At 35.7% G+C, this 9,737-nt stretch overlaps 1 pseudogene; it reads right to left on the bottom strand.

Annotated features, from left to right (window-relative positions):
• The window catches only part of LOC101577331, a 71,974-nt pseudogene that overhangs the window by 7,605 nt on the left and 54,632 nt on the right, over nucleotides 1–9,737 (bottom strand).

Here is a 9,737-nt window from a genome sequence, read left to right as displayed (position 1 = left end):
GTTCAAAGAATTAATGGAACAAAAACTGATTCTTTGAAACATTAAATAAAATCGATAAGCCCCTAGCTAACCTCATCAAAGAGAGGAAAGAAAAAATTCAAATACAAGCAATAAGGAATGAAAAGGGTGTAATTACCACAGACCCAGTGGAAATTCAGAAGATTATCAATGGCTACTTTGAGAATCTTTACTCTCACAGAACAGAAGAATTGGACAGATTCCTAGAAAGGTACAAATTACCACAACTGAATGGACAAGATATAACCAATCTCAATAGCCCAATAACAGCCAATGAAATACAAGATGTAATAAAAAACCAACCAACAAAGAAAAGTCCAGGTCTGCATATATTTACTGCTGATCTACAAGAAACTTACAGAAGATGTAGTCCCTATACTCCTCAAACTCTTCAATGACATTGAAAAAGAAGCAATCCTCCAAAAATCATTCCTGAAGGCAACCATTATACTGATTCCAAAACCAGGGAAAGATGAAACTAAGAAAGGGACTACAGGCTGATCTCCCTCATGAACATAGATGCCAAAATCTTCAATAAAATCCTAGCAAATAGAATACAGCAAATTGGGGCTGGTGAGATGGCTCAGTGGTCTAGGGCACCTACTTGGAACAAGCCTAACAGAGCACAGGGACCGCGGTTCGATCCCCCAGCACTGCATGCCAGTCAGCCCCGCCCCTTGGTGGGCTGAGCTGGCCACACACACACACATAAATAAATAAACAAAATTTAAAAAATAAATAAATTAGTTTAAAAAGAAGAATACAGCAAATCATCAAGTAGATCATACACCATGACCAGGTTGGATTCATCCCAGGCGTGCAAGGATTGTTCAGTATTTGAAAATATATAAGTGTAATAGCCTACATCAATAGAGCAAAAACTAAAAGCCACATGATCATCTCCATTGATGCAGAAAAGGCTTTTGACAAAGTCCAACACTCATGTTCAAAGTCCTACAGAAAGTTGGAATAGATGCCCTCTACTTCAATCTGGTAAAAGCCATTTATGAAAACCCAGTGGATAACATAATCCTACATGGGACAAAACTGAAGTCTTTTACTCTTACATCTGGTACAAGACAAGGATGTTCTCTATCACCACTGCTATTCAATATAATTCTGGAATCATTAGCTAGAGCCATTAGACAAGACAAAGAAATAAGAGGAATAAGAATAGGTAAAGAAGAAGTTAAATTATCATTATTTGCAGAGGACATGATACTTTACTTGGAAGACCCAAAAAACTCCACCAAGAAGCTATTTGAATTAATACAGAAATTCAGTAGCATAGCAGGATACAAAGTCAATACCCAAACATCATAGCATTCCTCTACACAGATGACAAACATACTGAGAGGAAATTATAGAAACAATACTCTTTACAATAGCACAGAGGAAAATGAAATACCTTGGAATTAATCTAACTAAAGAAGTCAAAGATCTTTTCAAGGAAAATTACAGTACTCTGAAAAAAGAGATCATAGAGGATTTCAGAAAATGGAAAGATATTCCATGCTCCTGGATAGGAAGAACCAACATTGTGAAGATGGCCATACACCCAAAATTGCTGTACAGATTTAAGGCAATCCCTATCAAACTACCACCACCATACCTTACAGAGCTAGAGAAATCATTTTTAAAATTGATTAGGAACCATAAAAGACCTAGAATAGCAAAGGCAATCATGGGCAATAAAGACAAGGCAGGAGGCATTACAATTCCTGACTTGAAATTATATTACAAGGCTACTGTGATAAAATCAGCATGGTAGTGGCAACAAAATTGACCTGAGGATCAATGGGATAGGTAAGAAGATGCTGAAGTTCCTACCAAAACACTCAGTCACCTTATCTTTGACAAAGGAGCCTAACATACTCACTGGAAAAGAAGATAGCCTCTTTAACAAATGGTGCTGGAAAAACTGGCTCTCTGCATGCCAAAAACTCAAACTTGACCCAGGTCTATCACCATGCACTAAACTAAAGTCAAAATGGATTAAAGATCTAAACATTGAAACAGAAACACTAAATCTCCTGGAAGAGAAAGTAGGAGGAACTCTTGAAGACATAGGGGTAGGCAAAGAGTTCAAGAACAAACATCAAATCGCACGGGAAACAGTTGAAAGAATTAACAACTGGGACCTGCTCTTACTAAGAAATTTTTCACATCTAAAGAAATTACCAAAAAAGTGAAAAGACAACCCACAAATTTCGATAAAATCATGACAAATAAGTACTGAGACAAAGGTTTGCTCTCTAGAATTTATGAAAAACTAAAAAACACTAGGGCCCCAAAATTTAAAGACCCAACCCAGAAATCGGCAGCTGAGATGAACACACACTTCTCAGAGGATGAAATTAAAGAAGGGAATAAATATATGAAAAAATGCTCCACATCTCTAGCCATCCGTGAAATGCAAATTAAAACCACATTGAGATATCATCTCACCCCAGAAAGAATGGCTATCATAAAGAAATCACACAACAACAAATGTTGGAGGGGCTGTGGTGAAAAAGGAACCTTTCTCCACTGCTGGTGGGATTGTAGACTGGTGTAACCATTATGCAAATCAGTGTGGAGATTCTTTAGAAAACTTGGACTGGAAATCTCATTTAATCCAGCTATTCCTCTACTGGAAATTTTCCCAGAGGATCTGAAAACATCATATCATAGTGATATATGTGTGTCTACGTTTATAGAAGCACAATTTGTGATAGCCTAATCTTGGAAACCACCAAGATGCCCATCACCTGAGGAATGGATGAAAACGAAGTGGTATTTTTATACAATGGAATATTACTCAGCTATAAAGAATGATACACTTGAAGCCTTTATATTGAAGTTGATGCCACTTTAAGATATATTGACAAGTTAAATAAACCAGACACACATGTGTAAACATCACATAGTTTCCCTAATATAAGAGCTCAAAAGAAGAAATACAAATAGAAAGGTATAATCCAACTAAAAGGAAAGCAAGAACTTGAGGGCCAAACAATAGAAAGAGAGCAAGGAGAAGAGCTAGGAAACATGACAGGGGCAAGCCATATAATTATATATAGAAGATGGGTAAGACAATGATCCTGAGAATCTCTAGAAGATTTTTGAATCTAGCATTTAATTGGAAAGATTTTCACCCTTACTATCTATATATACTGACACCTGTGAACTAAGCAACTGCACTGAAGAGGGCAATTTGTAATAGTAGGTTCATGCTTGGAGTGCCTGTCATTCTGGTTTTCTGAATATGGGCTGCTTTTCATGACATGCTAGTTGCTGCCATGCTGTCTCTTGGATAGATGACTGTTCTAAAAGAAGGGCATGGTTAATGAAGTCAGGAGACAGGAAAAGGAAGTTGCGGGACTGTCCTGCTATAAGATTGTATATGGTTAGATTTCTGTACTTATGTGTAAACATAAGAATTATATAATTCTTTATGCCTATCTTTAAAATATATTTTAATTTTTTAAATGCTTTTTTCATATTCTGTAGGGACTTAAATTTAAATATATCAATATTTGATGAAAAATACCTGTTCCATGTTATGCCTAAGATGTTTCATATTCAGACAGACAATGAGGTTAAGCTTAACAACCTAGGTTGTATGGTAATAACAAGAAGCTTGCCTTCTGGGGGTTAACAACCTAAGTTTTCAGACCAAAATTAGAGAAAAAGGAGGGCCTCAAGGAAAGTCAACATTTTGGCCCTAGCCTTCCAACGTCAATTAAGACTCAGGACATATGAGAACTTGTACTGTAACATCATGTAACTCGGTAGTGTTCCAAATTTTCTGATCAAGGAGATTATGGGGCCAAAGAGGAAAGTGATTGATGATGTAGAGTGTGCCTAAGGAGAGTCACATGGAGAGAAAACATTCTCTCAGGCTTTCACAGAGAGCACATTGGCCAAGCAATGGCTGTGACTCATCCACATGGCTGACACTGATAAAGGATCTACAATCTGAGGTATAGGACCTGAGGGGATTTGACTGACCTTATCATATCCAAAAGCTATAACTTTTGTTCCATAGTACTTGCTTTACCTTGGTCTTAACCATCCAGCAGAAAAGTATAAAAATGAAGTATAAGAAGTAAAGCCATGTGTTATGTTGAGCTGTAGGGCACTCAGGTCAACCATCTGACACTGCCAGTCAAGCACAAGACCCAATACTATTATGGGCTACTGGACTCTTTTAGAATATTTTGCTGAGTTAACACACCTATAATATTCAAATGACAGAACTAAACATATACGGGATACAGATGAATGTCCAGTTTGCATGTGTGTATTCAAAATGATTGGATAGATCTATAGTTATATTCTCTTAATGAGTAGAGGGATTTGTTCTAATAATTTTTGTAAATAGGATATTATGTCTGCATCTTGTACAGCAAGTAACCACTAGGAAGAGAGTATGCAATGTGTTAATTATTGAAACTGTCATACCAATTTGATTTGAAACTGTGTCATTGCTATATGTCTCTCAATAAAATTATGGAAAAATAAAAAAGAAAAAAAGCATATTCCTACAAAATATTATCAAATTCTTATGCAAAAGATATTTTTAAATCTTGAATACATCTACAACCAGCAAAGTGATAGAGTTATTAGCTAAATGTATAGAATTTTTTTCTAACAAATAAAACTCAATCTCAAATGACTTTGTTGATATCTGTACAACACTGAAGGAAGATATAAAGAATGGTTTTCTGCATAAAATTCTTTAAAGGGCTTCAGAGATAGCTCAGTGGTCTAAATTCCTGCTGGACAAGTCCAAAGCTCCCAGTTCAATCCTTGGTACCAGATGTGGTGGTGCATACCTGTAATCCCAGTGCTGCGGAAGGCGGAGACAGGAGGATCACTATGAGTCTGACCTGCATAGCAAGAGCCTCTATTAAATATATCAATTAATTAATTTTTTTAAAAACTCATTAAAAAAGAAATAAAGGAGATATATTCTTAAAAAAACTTTTCTCCTTTATTTACTCACTGTGATTATGGAATGCATTTTACTTCATCATGCAGTTCACATGTATAGTATGTAGATAAATATGTAATTGAAGCTAATGGGAAATTTAACTTTACCATATTGGGTGAATGCTAACCTTATTTAATTTGAAAGAAGAGTCCCAAACACAATACAGTATCTTGATATGCATCCAACTAAAGGATCCTGATTCATAGTTGGAAATACAAGTGTTGAAGGGTTCAGCTTTGACTTTTGCCTTTTTTGCTGCTGAGGCCCTAGCTGCCTTGAGCAGCATCCCCTGCCCTCCCCAATCCTGTGATGCCCAGTCCTTGGCATCACCCAGATGCCTTAAGTTTTTCCTTACTGATGAACCTGGAAAAAATTAGCATTTCCTGAAGAATTCAAAAGATTGTTTACTCAAAGAATTTGATGTATTTCTCCATGTATTTTTCAATGTTTTATTTATTTACTTATTTTATCTTTTAAAGAATACAAAACAGTAAAAAAAAAAAAACCATTAGAAATTATAATGCAGGGGCCAGGGAGATGGCTCAGTGGATTAAGCACTTGCCTGGCAAGCGCAGAGGCCTGAGTTCAATTCCTGGTAAAGCCAAAAAAGAAAAGAAAGAAAAGAATAGCAAAGAAATGATAATGTAGGGCTAGCCAAATAGCTCAGTGGATTAAAGTGCCTGTAAGCAGGTGCAAGGGCCAGGGGTTTGATCCCCAGGCCTGCCGTGATACCCACCCCATCCTGAGATGGTGATCGAGACTGGGAATGGTGGCACATGCCTGTAATCCCAGCACTTGGAAGGCTGTAAAAGGAGAATCACTATGAGTAGGATCTAGTAGTGAGACCCTGAACACCCTGTAGACCCTTCCCTAAATATATAAAAAAAAGAAATGATAATAACAAAACTGCATTAAATAAAGATTTTAACAATCGTTGCTGTATTGCATCATGTTATCTTCAAATTAGTTGTTTAGATTATAAGATATAAACCTACAAAATTGGTTAAAAAGGCCCCAAAACAAAAGCAACAAAAAATTATAAGAAATTTTAAAAAAGGAAAAGATAAAACATTTATGCATTAACTGCTCATTTCAAAAGATGAGCAGAAAATGGCAGTATAATTATCCAAACTATCCTGCATATATACATCAATATATCTTTTTCTCTTCCTTCTTTTTTTTTTTTTGTGGAACCGGGGGTTGAACTCAGGCCCTTGTGCTTGCCAGGGAAGCGCCTATTCTACTGAGACATCTCCCAGGTCCCCTCTCTTCCTTCTTTTGTCTTTTCCTTCATCCCAGTTTTTTCTTCCCATTGAACAAATTCTTTCCCTTTCACAGCATCTATTATACCTTTCATTTTTTAATTTACTCTTTCAAGTTCTTACACTAGTGAGACAATATGATGTTTGCACATGCAACTCTGATTTATATTACTTACCAACACAGTTTCTAGTTGCATCCATTTATCTATGAAAGCCTTCAATTCATCTTTTTTACACCCATGTGATACTCCATTGTGTAAAAATACCATATCTTTTTTTATCCATTCCTCAATTGTTGGGCATCTGGGTTGTTTCTAAGATTGCTTATTTTTGTTTGTTCATATTTATAATACATAAGTGTTACATGCATCATGAGGGGTTATATATGAACATAATACATCTTAATTTGTTTTGTCCCTTTCCATCCTTCTCCCCCCCCCCCGCTTTCTGTGTAATTTTATAGGCATTCTATCCATTGGGGTACTTTAATTTTCTTTTTGCAAATAAAAATACAAGTTGTGTGATCTATAAATGGCTATAGAGGTGTTAAGGGGGATAACTGGAATTTGAACCCAGGACTGTATGAATATAGCTTAAAGACAAGGTGCCTCTTTTCTGATAAAACACCTTTTCCCAGATCTATATTACATTTCTGGAGCTCAAAGTCCTTTCCACTTCTTCTTCTGAATCCTCAAATCTCTCTTGGCTGCTGGGATAACTGGAGAGTATAGTATAGATTTCCTGTTTTCTGTAGATATGTCTGATACTGTCCCCAGTTCCAGGGTAGCAGTATATGTAACCTCATCTTAGTTGCTGGCTTTGCCAAAGCAGCTGTTTACTATGTGGTTTTCAATGACATATGACAACCCTCCTCCTTAATTAGGAGCAGGATGTATATATGATTTATCCTTAAGCAATGCTTCTTCAACAGATAAAGTCTCAGTAGTTGGTGTTTGGAGTGTTCCTTTGTAAAGGATAAAGTTAGTGCAATTGAAAGTAAGTGGCAAAAAGACCACCCATTTCCAGACAAATTCTGTATTTTCTTGAATCATAGAAACTTTTTTCGGTGGTGCTAGGACTATAACACAGGGCCTTGTGCATACCAGTAAGTACCCTTGTGCTGAGCTAGATTCCCTAGAATCATAGAATTTTAATGGTTTAAATGTCATTGTTTTGGAGAGTTGATACCTTGTGCTTGAAGGAAATCTCAAAATGGGTTAGGACTGTTTCTATTGCTATTTAGGACATGAAATCATGTGTGAAAAAGGAGGAAGGAGCCTAGAATTTAGAAGAATAGAGATTTAGTCACTTTAAAATGCTTTTAAATAATTATAAAATTTGTGCTCATTTTTCATGTTAAGTTTGAAAAAATATATCAACAAAAAATACTCAAAGCTAGAGTCAAGAATTGTGTGCATTTTTGGTATATTTTCCTACAATATTTTTCTTTTCTTTTCTTTTCTTTTTTTTTTTTGCGGAACCGGGGATTGAACTCAGGCCCTTCTGTTTGCCAGGCAAATGCTTATTCCACTGAGCCATCTCCCCAGCCCCTCCCCACAATATTTTTAAAGTTTATCTTTAAATTTGCTTATATGTTAACAAAATTAGGGTCAAACTCATTATACTGCAATTTTAAATACAGCTTTATGACATTTATTTAATTATTTGTATGGGGATTGAATTTAGGACCTTATGCTTGCCAGGCAGGCGTTGATGCTTTTGAGGCATATCCCCAGCCAACATTTACTTTTTTTTATCTGAACACTGTATCAATAAAGTTTCATCATTATTTACATATTTGGAAAATATATTTTTAATTAATTTCCTTTCTTGAAATTTCAGTTTATTTTCAGAATATTAAAATCATGGTAAAAATTGTTATTTTTAGATCATAATTGCAAAATCCTTACATATAGGAAAAGTAATGAAAGAAGTAAGAAAAGTCTTGCTGAAAATAACCAATTCATGTCAAAGCAGTTTTCAGCATTAACATTACCTGCTCAGAATTAAAAGCATGAGGAAAAAAGAATTATAAGTATGGTAAAAATCATTTTTACTTAACATTGTAGCCTGCAGGGGCTCATCAACTACACCCTCATTTTGTTCTGTTTTTAAGACCTAGGTGTTGTTCCCATGTACTTGATTTACACAGCACACTTCCAAACACCCTCCTTCTTGTGCTCTGATTGGAAGCTACCAATGGTGTCAATCAATTGAACAACTGATGTCACCCTCAGAACACCTTTTATTAATGCCATTGCTTGATTCACAGGTTGCCCTTTGGCACATTTTTAAAATGAGATTTTTAATATGACCTCATAGCTACCATTTTTAATGGTTATTTCTTTAAAATTTTTGAAAGGAGGGGGCCAGGGGGTTGGCTTAGTGGCTTAAGCACCTCCCTGGCAAGCACTGAGTTTGATCCCCAGTACCAGGAAAAAAATAAATAAGTAAATACTTAAGTTGAAAGGAAAAATATGCCACCATTTTTTCTTCTTTTTAAAGAAATCTTTTATTTATTTATTTATTTATTTATTTATTTATTTGGTACAGGTCTTGCCTCGAAGCTCAGACTTGTAGTGATCCTCCTGTCTCAGCCTCTCTAGTACTGGGCCACTACTCCTACTTTCAGTGGCCCCCTGGACTTAGGGCTGGCACAGCATGTAGTACCAGAGATTGAATCTGAGTCCTTGCATTTGCCAGGCAGGCGCTTAGACTGCTGAGCTACCTCCCTGGCCCCACCATTTTTTCTATTACCATTCACTTCTTAATTCAGCATATTAGATATATAGTCTAATTATATTTTGTGTATAAGAAACTCACCTGAAATATAGCTATTGAAAGGTTAAAGGTAAATAGATGCAAAAAGATATAATAAGAAAAAATAAAAATGAAATGAGGGGTTATATTGAAAGTATATAAAATAGACTTCAGAGCTAAGAAATTTAAAGATACAAGCAGGAACATTGCATAATGACAGAAAGGTCAATGTACCAATAAAAGCTGTTAATCCTAAAGTCTTCACATGGCTACAAATATTTGAAGGAAAACCTGATAGAACTAAAAGCAGAAATAGACAAATCATTGATTATACAGTAGTTGGAAATTCCAGTGCTACCCTGTCAATGTTGATAGAACTATTTGTACAAGGAAAATTAGCAAGGATATGAAAAATTCAACATTGTCAGCCCCCAGCAGGATGTAGTGGCATTTATAGCACTCTACCTAGCTACAGAAATATATGTTTTTTGGGAGGGGCTGGGTCTATAGCTTAGTGGTATAAACACCTGCCTGGCAAGAACAAGGTCTCAAGTTCAATCATCCCCAGTACCAAAATAAATAAATAAATAAAAAAGAAAAAGATAAACAAAATGATTTAAAAAAAAAGATTAACTGCAAACTCAGTTAAAAACTTAACATGTTTTTCTTCATGTTACCAAGAAGAATCACACTATTTAAACAATGGGGGGGGGGCGGGG

Source organism: Octodon degus, unplaced genomic scaffold (genome assembly GCF_000260255.1).
Source record: "Octodon degus isolate 3935 unplaced genomic scaffold, OctDeg1.0 scaffold00091, whole genome shotgun sequence".
NCBI classification, from domain to species: Eukaryota; Metazoa; Chordata; class Mammalia; order Rodentia; family Octodontidae; genus Octodon; species Octodon degus.
Note: the sequence above shows the minus strand (reverse complement) of the source record. Positions and strands in the feature narration are given on the sequence as shown.